The sequence below is a fragment of the Magnolia sinica genome, chromosome 15 (genome assembly GCF_029962835.1).
Source record: "Magnolia sinica isolate HGM2019 chromosome 15, MsV1, whole genome shotgun sequence".
NCBI lineage: Eukaryota > Viridiplantae > Streptophyta > Magnoliopsida > Magnoliales > Magnoliaceae > Magnolia > Magnolia sinica.
The window spans coordinates 72,950,424-72,961,105 of NC_080587.1; positions in this window are offsets into that span (position 1 = coordinate 72,950,424).

Here is a 10,682-nt window from a genome sequence, read left to right on the forward strand (position 1 = left end):
TCAATTATATCGGATACAATCCTCACCGTGTAGACTCCATACATTTGAAACCAAACAAATAATACAACTTGGATGTCTATATACAAGTACAAATAATTTGAGGCATGACCCATGTCTTTCAGTTATTCATTTGTTTTATACAAGTGCAATTCATATTGTTGATTGTTTAGGCCTTGTTTTTTTAAGGAAGCATCAAGCCTAACCGTTCATACCATAAGTTCCAGTCCACCAAGTGGATGTCTTTTGACATCTCACACGTGTGCTATCTAACTCGTTCAATAGGTAAATCCCACCAACAGGGATAACCTTGTGTAAAATTTTGCCATATCCACTCATGGAGTAGACCATGCATTTTTTTTTAAATCATTAGTTACACATTGTTTCTATGGCGTGGGTCATTTTATGAGTATTTAATTCTAAATTTTGTCATAAGTGATCTGATGGCAAGGCCAAAACACCAGAATGGTTGGATTTCAGACACATTAAATAATTTGAGAGTTACCTATCGAGTGGATCATCCCTTGTGGTCCAACGATTAGACTTGACACTCCCCCCTCTCAACATGGATGTGGATTACCTACTAGACAGCGCTATGTGAGCCCCACTATAATGTATGTGCTTTATCTGCACTGTTCATCTATTTTTTCAAATTATTTTATTGAATGAGCTAAAAAAATGAAGCAGATCCAAATCTCAACTGAGTCACATCATAAGAGAAACAATAGTGATTGAATGAATGCCTACCATTAAAACTTCATATGGCTTACTATAATATTTATTTGTCATCAAACATGTTAATTAGGGCATAAGGACCTAGATCGAGGGAAACATAAATATTATCTTCATCCAAAACTTTTGTGGCCCCTGAAAAGTTTTTAATGGTGGGCGCTCAATGCCACGCCCCAAACTCGGAAACCGGGCTCACAAAATTTTCGATCGCCGAATCCGGCGCCGACAGCCTTCGTAACACCCCATTTTCGGCTTCCAGCGCCCATTTGCCAGGTTCCAATCCTGGGATGCTACGAGGAGGATTTTCAATATTAGTTTGATTCTTAATAAGCAAAACCCACAAACAACAACCAAAAACCTCATCACATTTCCACTACGATAAAAAATTTACAAGTACAAAGCACATAAAGGGAAATACAATGATAATGAACAAAAAGCTTTAAGATGATCTGCCTCAGCGCTGCTGCGGTCCAACGTCACCTGCACACAGCAGTCGTACATAAGCTTATGAAAAGCTTAGAGGGTGGTAAAAGTGTGTGCGTAAGGTAGTAATATAATTATGCAATATCAAAGTAATGCGGAACATGTTAATAAATCCATGAATACCATTAGCTGTACCAAGGCTATGCGATGTAAGGCATGAATGATGTTAGTTATACCAAAGCCATGCGATGCAAGATGCAAACCAAGCACACCAATCCTCACCTAAGCCCATATATCAATACAGTTCAACTCTGGAATATAACCAGGGTCTAGTACACTCCGAACCAGATTGTCGTCTCATCGCGCACAACAAGGTGATTGGAAGAGACCTCACTATCCATCTGCCAATATCGGGCCCGACTCGTCGATAGCGGACCCATTCCTCGAGCTGGTCAAACTCAGCCTAGCTTTGTCCCCTCCTCTCGGGCGGGTAAGGCCGCGCCCCCTTCCAACCGACCACAACACAGTAGAAAGTGCGGTCATCTGGTAATCGGCACTCGGCGCTCATGTACCCACTCAATCTAAACATTGGAACGACTTCTTGGTACCATAAGGGTTTAAGGACTTTCACTCAAGGATATCTATAGCACCCCATGTAAAACAAGATTTTCGGTATCCAATCCTGCTAACTATGATACGCTTATGGAGGCTACGGCCCTGATGTCGCTAGGGCGTACAGTAACCATGTCATACAATGCGAAATGCATGAATCACACTATCCGGTCATGCAGTAATCCTGCGTATATCGTGCGCTTATGTAGGGCAACATTGCCTATCCGGGACCCCGTAAATAATCTACCCGAAGACATGCTATGATTAGTCACTCCTCATATCAAGCATACATATGATGCGTATAAGCATGAAACATGTTATATGGTAATGGATTATGTTCGTAATGAAGATGGGCCTAGACGGCCTATACACTACAAGTATGGGCCTAACAATAGGCCCTAGGGAGAGTTACAATGCGAACATTTAACCATCATTGCTCTTACAATATGGACGTCAAACCATCATTGCTCTCAAGGCATGACCGCCAAAAACATCATCACATACATCATGACGGGATCTCACATCGCAATGGGCCTCATATACATCATATTTGACCTACACAAAAAGGCCTCACATACGTCTCATTGGGCCCCATATACATAAACTGGGTCATATCATATGGGCCGCATCAATGGGCCGAATTAATGGGCCGATCAATGGGCCAATAAATGGGCCGATTTAAATGGGCAAATCAATTAGGCCGATTTAAATGGGCTGAGCCCAACTCATCTCTTTTTAGAAAATCAATATAGAATATTATATATAAAAAAAATGAACCATATCAAAAGATCAACTAGACCATATCGTATCTAACCGTGGTGATAGTGATTTTCACAGTTAATTTCTAGTGGGCCCCATCATAGAGTTTATTTCCCATCCAGTCTATTCACAAGGTTACAAAGACCTAGATTTAGAGGAAAAACAAATATCGTATTGGTCCAAACTTGGTAGCCCTAAGAGTTTTAATGGCGGACATTCAAACCCACTGTTTCCTATAATGTGGTCCACCTAATCTTAGATCTATCTTATTTTTAGTCTTACGCCTTAAAATTATCTTTCAAAATGGTTGGATGGTTTGGATGAAACACATGCATCATGGTGGGTCCCATAGATAGATGGCATGGATGGAATAGGTGGGACCCATGGAACTTGCCGTCGTGTACAGCGGCTGGCGATGGGGTCCACTTGTTGCCGTGCATAGCAGCAATATAGCTGTCCTGAACATACAGCTGCTGCTGCTTAAAAGAGGCAGAGGTGGGTCCCACGTAGGGCCCACCCATATATATATATATAAAGTATATAATATAATATTTTATATATATATATCTATAGCTGCTGCCAGTGTAGCTTTACTGCATTAAAAGGGAGCAGAGGTGGGTCCCACGTAGGGCCCAACCTTCTTAGCTAATATATGATATTAAATAATATCATAATATATTATATCATAAATTAATATAATATAATATAATAATATTATATTAATAAAGATGCAACGTCCAAGCCCTGGACGGCCTGGACATGCACATACATCAAGGGAGGCCCCACACGTGGGGTGGGTCCCACCGTTCAGGGACAGTGGAGACTTCATACGTAGCATGGTGTGGCCCATCCAAACGAGTGGACAGCGTGGGTGGGTCCCACAGACCCCACTATCCGCACACACTTCCCTGTTAGCCACCCATACAGGGAATCAATGCCAAGACCCCAGCGTTGAAAAGAGGTATCTTTCACTCAGCCTACCACTGGAGCTATGGATCTGGGTGTGGATAACGTATCAAGGAGGGCCCCACACGGACATGGGTCCCACCATCCAGGGGCAGTGGACGGTTTGGATCAAACACATACACCATGGTGTGGCCCATAGAAAGGGATGAAGGGCGTGGATGGGTCCCATGGACCCCACTATCAGCCCACACTGTTAGTAAACCCATTGTCAGTCCACACTCCACTGTTAACCCTACCCCACGTCAGTCCACACTTCACCGTTAGCCCACGTCCAGCATCCTTGGACGCTGGACAGCGTGGATACCACACGGGCATCATGGTGGGTCCCACATGAACCTAGCCTACTTGACTTTGGATCCATCTAATATTTGTGTTTCCCTTTGATCCGGGCCTGTGTGACCGTCCAGTCATGCAGGCCCAAAATACGGATCAAAATGGCCCCCCAGTTGGATGTCATGGGTACAATACACACATCATAGGTGGGCCATGATCATATAAAGAGAGAGAGAGAGAGAGATAACAGAGAGGCCCTGCCACTGTGGGCCCCTCATGGATACAAGCATACATCGAAGTGGGTCCCACCACATGTGGCCCTTTAATTACAAAATAGTAAATAAAAAAATGCAAATATGGGTCCAAAATCACCCACCGTCCACTTCTTCTTGCTTCCTAGGCTTCCTTTGCTCCTTAGCTGGGATCCTAACGAAAAAGATGTAGTTTGGATGGTTGAGATGAGAGATGAGAGGGTAGGAAGTGGGTCACGCACAAAGTTCTCATGAAGGCTATAAAATGTTTGGACGTGTGTTGTTTTTGGTTGCTTAGAATTGAGCTCGAGAAATGAGAGAGAGAGGGGGGGTTATAAAGAGAGAGAGAGAGAGAGATGGGTGATGAATGTGGTGAGTGATGGGTGTGTAAGAGTTTTTTTACTTTAAGGGTAGATAGTGTAAGAAAGGTATGAGGTGTGTAAGAACTTTTTGACTTTTGGGGTTGCTTGAGAATGGGTGTGAGGTGATGTGTACTTGACATGTACTTGACCCTTGATGAGATTTATTGATTGATATATGTGACATTTGATAGAGATTCTCTTGGATTTTGCAACATGCAGTGTTTTTCTTGAACTGAACGTGGGCCCACATCTCCTGACTTGGGTATCGCCTCGGCACGCGAGACGTGGTATCGGAACCGCAGCGATGGCGCGGTCACTAGTGTACAAGTCTCGGGTTGAGTCGACTCTGGTTGACAGGACTTGACTTAGGATTGCGTACAAACGTTGGATAAAGGTCGAAGGTTGCCGGAATTCGACCGGGAAGATCGTGGAAGCCTTCGGGACGGTTCGGACTAGGATACGGGTCTTACACTCAATCACCACTATTTTATTGTAGTGTAGTGCACATGAGATTTGTTGTAATGTAATGTATTTTTGCTATTTTAGATTTTAAAAAATACTTGAAAATTTTTGATATAATTATCCTACATTGTCACTTACCGACCATTGACGCCCCATGTGATCTTATACGTGGGTAGTACCAATAAAGAATTGCACAAATCAGATTAATCAACCATATGAAGTCAACGAATCACCCGATCAATTAAACATTAAATATGTCACATTATGAATATAGCTAATCCAAATACCAATTATCGCACACATGAAAATCTCCCTACAGAATTCATTGTAAAAATATCGTGATTATCCAAACGAGTTCTAAAACGCTCGTTAATGGGTCACTAGTCTTAAAACTATTGAATAATGTTCGTCTTGCCGGGCTTGACGTCCATCGCAGGAGACAAGTTGGGATAGTGTTTATAATCTCTCAATTTCGGCTAAAGGCAGGGTGTATGAGATGTGTAGATGCCATAGACAGAAATCATAAATTTTAAGTTAATTGGGTTCTTTGCTTTTTCGCAAAGTTGCGACTTTATGACTGTCGGTTTCGAGCAAACTTGAGGTGCGAGTTAATGATATTTTCCTACACATATTCGTATGGTCATGGCCCTGATCGATCATTAATGATCATCGATCGTGAATAAGCCCCCTGTAATTGATTGGATTGTTCAATCGCCACCCAGTTGTGTCGAAACATAGATCCTATAGTAAGACACCTGCACCATTGTGTAAATAAGCCAGTGAGGACCCGAAAGGCCCCTTGAGTTGAGAACAACCTCCCCCATTGTAGTTTTATTAAGAAAAGAGTCATCGAGGCTATTTGTACATATTTCGGCACTATAAATAGCACAAATGGCCCTCAATTTCCACCATCTCATTCTCATACGAATTTTCTATTACAACTGGGGAGAGGATAAAAGGGGGAGAAAATGCGGATGAGAGGGATTGGTTGGAAGAGTCATGCCTCATCCCCACTAACCAATAACATGATCGCAACCGCACCGCATCGCCGAAGTTGCTCTGATGACGATTAGAGGTAATTAGCAAGTCTATTTTAGAGATATGAGTCTTGAAAGTTGGATGCATGAATCCTTATAAGCTAATCGTACTAATGCAGGGCACTAGTAAACCGTCTCGGGAAGCCTTAACCCCAATAACTCAAAATCGAAGATTCATTCATAAATGTACGAACCATTATTTATAAATCGTCATTTATCGACCATCAAGGGTCTCGATTAATGATTTTATTGTTTGTAGATAGGTTAGTATATGCTAAAATATTCACATTTCAATTTAATCGCAACATATGTTATTGCTTGCTCATAGATGCTTACATGTTTGATAAAAATGCCCAAGTGATTAAATATATTGTTCTATTGATGCTTACAAGTTCAGTGAAATGCCTATATAATTATATTGTGTTATTGATGCTTACATGTTCAATTAAATGCCTATGCAATTGTGTTGTGGCGTTAATGCTCACGTGTTTGATAAAATGCTTGAGTGATTTTGTTGTTAAATTTAGGCATTATATGAAATCTTATTATGATTGCTTAACTAATTGTTGGCCCTTAGTGATATTTAAAATTGCTTACGATATTGGGTCGGTCGTTAAATCGCTCAAACTAAGGGGCGGGCCGAGTTAGGTCGGCCATCACATGCTTGTTCGATCGACTCGGGGTCGAACACGGACGACCGACAATAGCTGAACTATACAGGATGCCTACATCCAATGCTGGTTATGTTGAGGTTCTCCTAGGTCTATCAAATTAGTCCACTGTCAACTGATAATGTATGTTTACAATTTATGACACGATCAAATCAAATATAAGATACCGTGTTTCCAGTTAATGAGTCCATTCATGACCATTAGTGCGATACGATCCCACTAAGACTCATGAGCTGGGCATAATAATATGGGATACCGTGTTCGAGTTGTCGGCTTATGATGGGGTGACAAGCCTCGCTGTAGTGACCCACAAGTACCGATGGATGCGAAATGTTGTCGTTTGAATGACCCCTGTCAAATTGCTGGACCAATTGTTTTGTGACAGAGTATCGTTCGAACAACCCGGTTATAAGTGAAATTTGGTGACAAGCCATTTCCTTATGGTGATTTGGTTTTATGTAATAAGCCCGCACCTCATAATTAAGTGATCATACTCAGTGTTTAGGTGACGGCCCATACCAAGTTGAACTTCATACATTTGAGTATCATGCCATGCCGTTGGAATTGTTAATTTACGAGATAAACGGGTGATACATAAATTTGGATAAAGGGACACTGGTGAAGAACTGCAATATGATCTAGATAAGAACTCGTAGTACAACATCGGTATCCCAGCTTTGCCAATCTATTGTATGAATTGAAATCAATAACCACCCGACTAATCATGCATATGTTAAGATAAGTTGCAATTTGGTGCTAGAGCCGCTCATGAGGGAGTGTTCTCATTTGTAAATTAGGCATTGAAGCAGCTTGTGATGAAGTGTTTGATTATAAGGCGCATGTATCGTTCCATAATTTCATTCATGCATTTAATAATAGTATTTAGAAAATATTTGATTTCTTGTTTATCATTAACTTTGGTAATTGAGTTTATAACATGTGTAACTTATAACTACTAGAATCATTGAGTTAGCCACTCACTCCTACGTAGGACGGTGTTTTAAAAAATCAACCATGCGTCGTTGCTGTTGCGGATGCTATCGAGGCTTCCGACAGGTAGGCTTGGGTTGGCTTGCACTTTCGCCATGTTGTCTTAAGAGTGTCAGACAAAGTTGGAAGACTCTACCTTTATTTTAGTTTTGTGCATGTATATGTTAGAGACATCGATTGGGCATGTTTTATGTGTAATTTTGGTTGTATATTTATTGTGGTTTGTATAATTTCCATTTTGAGCAATTACCATTATTGAAATTGTATTTTTTACTCATAGTCATGTATTTATGGATTTTTGTTGTATCTACCTCGCTTTAGTTTTGCTAAGTTGAATTGCGCTACTTTGATTATTCGTGTGTTGAATAAATGTGAATTTGAATGAAGACACATGTGAATTTTATGAAGTTAATATCAGAGAACTCGGGATTGAAGTTTATATACTCGGGTGCCAATTTTCAGGACGTTACACTTGTATCTGCCTTAAAATTTTTTGCTCGTGCCTTATAATGATTCAAAAAATTTGAATGGACACGGTGGATAAAACACATACATCGTGGTGGGGCCTACATAGTGTCGTTCAATACCTGCTAACTACGGACAACATTGTTAGGTGTAGTGCCCAAATTTTTGCCAACTTGGGAATAAAATGTCATTGTGAATTATATTTGATTTCTCGATTTGAGTGCATATATCTACGTATGTTTGAGATCAAAATAAGTGATTTTGGGTCCATCAAAATCACCCAACCGAGTGAGTTTGAATTATGGAAAGAGTAGACAACATTCCATGGTGCCACCGTGCATTCCATAGTGTCACCATAAAAAATGGACTTCAGTCAATGGTGCCACTATTGCATCAATGGTGACACCATCACCCCTTAAACAGGAGTGAATAACAATGTTTATAGATTGACAATTTCAATGTGCTGATATTAAAAATTCATACATATATATTTTTATACAACTCCTATTGAGGTGATTCAAAAGCCAAATTTAAGATCGTTAAGTATGCTTTCATAAAAAAACAAATATAAAATAAAAACCAAACTTAAAGGAGGTTGATTTTATGATGTATTGTAAATTATATAAAAAAATTTTGGTTTCAGGCAACTATTACTTATGAAATTTAAAAATATTTTTTTTGAAACTCAATAATAAAATGAAATTTGGTGGGGCTAAAATAGATTTGATGATAAATTGCTATAGAAATTACAAAAATAATCTACAAAATAAAAGTGAAAACAATGTTACAGGCATTTGACTTGTTGAAACTATAAATTTTTGTAACTGCAAGTTGTTAATGGATCGGACGTATGTTTTTCATCTTAGAGTTAATATTCGATGTCTTCTTAGAAATTGCTTATGATCATGTTAGGAATCATACCGTGTGATTAAATTAAGATTTTTTTAATTTTAGTATATCATACTAATTCTGAAAATTTACAGTTTATTTGAAATATGAATCTTGATTAGGGTAATTAGGACTAAATCATCATTTTTTTCGCTAATTATGAATAGACTGCACTATGTATTTAGATAATTCAAACCTTAATTGCCCTATACGAAAAATCTTATTACTTAACCTAATCTGAAAATGCCCACATTAACCAAACTAATTTTAAACTACCCATTGATGGTCCGCAAAACCTGTTGGTGAGCTTTAGATGACCATAAGAGTGGACCACCATGTGTGTCACCTCATGTTATGCCTAGCGAGCATCCATGATTTACGTGGACCACGTGATTTGAAATAGTTTACAAGACAATGCTTCCCCTCAAATTATTATCCTTTGCTTGGGCTACTTAATCATGATAAGCCATATATATATATATATATATATATATATATATATATATATATATATATATATGGTATTTTAACATAAATTTTAGAGTGACATATAATGGTTGGAAAGAATTTCATATAATTATCATGGTGGGCCATGAAAAATTTAAGGGTGAATGTCTCTCTCCAAACCATTTCCTTTAGCCTGGGTCAATTGATTTTTTTTTTTTTTGCTCTAGACTTAAGATGGGCTGACCCATTTAATGTTGGGATGGTTCTCACGAATGCGTCATAGCGAGTTATGTAAAAATAAAGGGTGGACTTCTCCTTCATGTTACTTCTCTTTGAATGGTCCACCTACTCCACCCAAATCACAAATATATCTCAATATTTGTACCATGTGTCCATCATGGGGCGACTCACTCGGTGGTTGGGTGGATTTCATGTAAATATTATAGTGTGGCGCACTCAAGGCCAAATTCTATTTATCTGTCACTGGCATGTGTAATTGTTTTAAAACCATCGCTGTCTCGACGACCATTAGAGAAATCGATGCTAAATAAGATTAAAATCACAATTTCTGTGAGAAATTTTAAAATTATAGATACAATGAAAGTTGGATTCGAATTCATGCCAAGTCACAGAAGCAGACAAATTATCCTTTTGTGGTTTATATAAATCCACACCCACCACACATATGCCAAACGACCCTGGTCTGGTCTGGTCAGACTCTATGAATTTTTAAGTGGGTTAGGACATATCAAAAGGTCGTGGGCTGTGAGTTAGGTCCTGGTAAGAATTATCGGCTGGTTTGAAACGTGGGTCGGGGTTATCGGACCCGACCCGACCCGACCCGACCGGACCAAAGCCCGACCCATTCCTTCTTTTTATTGCAGGACGCGTTGGAAAATCGGTTCGGTCGGAAAGAATACTGCGAATCGCCCCCTGCTTCTCTGCTCGCGCGAATCGCCCTCAAAAGTACGTTGCTCTCTCTCTTGAGACATTATTTCCGCTACAAGCATCAAGGCTATTCTCGCATGAGGGATTGAACGGGTGAATCGCGGTACGGTCACCTGAGAATTACATAAGTACAGAATCTGGTCCGTTAATCATGCAAGGAACACCGTAAAAGAGCCTAAATTCAATCTCAAACTAGCAAACTCACCAGGTGGAGGCACGTACAACTTGATAATATGACAAAAGCTAATATACAAAAATGCACATCTCAACCGATGAGGGTGGTCCGCGGACCTCTTAGAATCTACCGCCAGAAAATATTCACCACCACTGGCCCATCTCTACTTAAATATTGCAAACACGTGTGCAACGTAGGCACCGCATCGACAACTCCTACAATAT